This window comes from Apium graveolens, chromosome 10 (genome assembly GCF_009905375.1).
Source record: "Apium graveolens cultivar Ventura chromosome 10, ASM990537v1, whole genome shotgun sequence".
In the NCBI taxonomy this organism is placed as follows: Eukaryota; Viridiplantae; Streptophyta; class Magnoliopsida; order Apiales; family Apiaceae; genus Apium; species Apium graveolens.
Window position 1 is genome coordinate 53,431,426 of NC_133656.1, and position 2,599 is coordinate 53,434,024.

Below are 2,599 nucleotides of genomic sequence, written 5' to 3' on the forward strand. Positions count from 1 at the left end.
ATCTCGTTTATTCGTACTTTAATTATTATTCAGTTTATTAAGACCTTGTTTATACCATGCTTTCATTGGAACCCATAATGATGATGAGTTCAATTATGTGCTAATCGTTGTCATGGGGTTCTAGCGGATTTACTTATGGATTTCAATAATTAATTTGTTTTGATATCTTGGTGTGTGGTGATTGATTGATATCCTAGTATTGGTTGTGCTTATTCGTCTTATGTGCGTAGCTAACATATAAGATAGCATGTTAATCTCTATTGAAGCGATAGTGAATATTGAGGTTTAGAACTTGCCATGCTAGCATAGGTTCATGTATTGTATGCATGATTAGTGGGTAACTCTAACCGTTTTACTTGCCCTATATAATCAAGATAGATAACTTGTGCTTAAACCGTTATGTTGTCAAATTCTATAGACATATAGGGTCTCAATATAATTGGTACCTATTCAGCTTTTATCTCTTTTGTGGATGTCTGGTAGAATGGTACACGTGCAACAAAAGTTGGCGTTTATCAGTTTCTGTTATCTGATTAGTGTCATCACCATCACATGCTAAGGTTAAGAACAAAAAGGCTATTGAATGAAGTAGTAATGAAGTTAGGATCCCATGTTTGTCATATATAGTAATTCAACCTCAATTCTCTTAGTTAATGTTATTTAGTATAATCTCTTAGTTTAATAAAAACCCAATTTGTTATTTGTCTTAGCATTGAGCGATAACCATACATTGTTGCATAGGTGCATAAATTGAACTTAACCTAAACCAGTCTCTGTGGGAACGAATCTGATTTATATCTTATACTACTTGCGAACGCGTATACTTGCGTGTATTTTAGCGCGTGTTTTCGCCCTAACAAGTTTTTGGCGCCGCTGCCGGGGACTCAGTGTTAATTTTTAGTTTATGTGCTTGTCATCAGTGGTCGTTAAAGTTCACTGACTCGGATTCTTTTACTTTCACGGTTTATTTGTTTATGTTTCAGGTACTCATTACAATGGGAGATCCAGGAACGAAAACCTTGATGGATTTTTCTTAACCCAAGATCAATGACATTCAATCTAGCATTATCCGGTCAGCTATCACAACTAATACCTTTGAGATCAAGCCTGACATAATTCAATGGGTACAGACTTCAGTCCAGTTTGGGGGTTCTCCAACGGAAGATCCCAATACACACATTAGGGATTTCATAGAGATCTGTGACACCTTCAGGTTTAATGGTGTTTATGAAGATGCTGTGAAGCTGAGACTGTTCCCATTCTCTCTGAGGGACAAGGCTAAGAGCTGGTTACACTCTCTACCAGCTGGTTCAATTACTACTAGGGAATATCTTGCACAGAAGTTTCTTTCTAAATTCTTCCCTATGGCGGAGACAGCTGCAATCAGGAATGCTCTTAATCAATTTACGCAGCAATCAGGAGAATCTTTATATGAAGCTTGGGAGCGCTATAAGGAGATGCTTAGGAAGTGTCCTAATCATTGAATTCCTGATTGGATGATCATTACTTGTTTTTACAATGGGTTGAGAGCACAGTCCAGACCCATGCTCGATGCAGCAGTAGGTGGAGCATTATGGGCAAAGAGCTATAAGGAAGCTTATGATCTAATTGAACTGATGGCTGCTAATGAATATCAGTATCCAACCCAGAGATGTCCACATGGCAAGGTAGCAGGAGTTCTTGAAGTGGATACAGTTACGACTATCATTGCTCAACTAAAGGCATTGTCTATGAAGATCGATTCTCTGGCTAACTACAGTGTTAAGCAGATAATTAGTGTTTGTGAGCTATGTGCAAGTCCGCATGTGATGGAGCAATGTGCTATATCTATTGACTCAGCTCAGTTGGTGAGCAATTTTCAGAGATCGCAGCAGCCAGTTCCTGCCACTTATCCGCCTGACAACTGGAATCATCCTAACTTCAGCTAGAATAACAATCAGAATGCGATGCAACAACCATTCCAGCAGTTTGGAAATAAGCTATTCAACCCTCCTGGTTTTCAACAACAAACTCATGGTGTGTGTCTATCTACGAATGAAAAATCTGAATTGGAGGAGTTGCGGCTAATATGCAAAATCCAGGCTATTTCTATCAAGACTCTAGAGAACCAAATAGGGCAAATTTCTAATGCCTTATTGAATCGACCACCAGGAACACTTCCTAGTGATATAGAAGCCAATCCAGGAAAGAGGGAAGTTGAAGAACATGTGAACGCCATCACCTTAAGGTCTGGAAAGGTCACAAGCCCCCAAATTCAGCAAGACGAAGAGCCTGAAAAATCTCAAGATTCAGAAAATATAGTTATGGCTGAAGAAGAAGTACAGAAGGAAGCAGATGTGGAACCAAGGAAGACTACTGTGGAACACACTCCTCCTGAAGATAATGCAGGGGAGAAACAGATCTATCCTCCACCTCCTTTTCCTAAGAGGCTGCAGAAGAAAAAGCTGGATAAGCAGTTTAAGAAGTTTTTGGAGGTGTTCAAGAAACTTCATATCAACATACCTTTCGCTGAAGCTCTTGAACAGATGCCTATATATGCCAGGTTTATGAAAGGTATTCTCTCTCGGAAAGTGAAGCTCGATGACTTAGAGACCGTTGC

The 2,599-nt window shown here is 39.3% G+C and overlaps 1 non-coding gene across 1 annotated transcript; it reads right to left on the bottom strand.

The window, feature by feature from the left end:
* Nucleotides 1-1,381: 1,381 nt before the first annotated feature.
* LOC141694056 (small nucleolar RNA R71) lies at nt 1,382-1,486 on the bottom strand. Its single transcript, XR_012563388.1, has one exon. It is a non-coding gene; the product is annotated as a small nucleolar RNA R71 (small nucleolar RNA).
* Nucleotides 1,487-2,599: the final 1,113 nt, after the last annotated feature.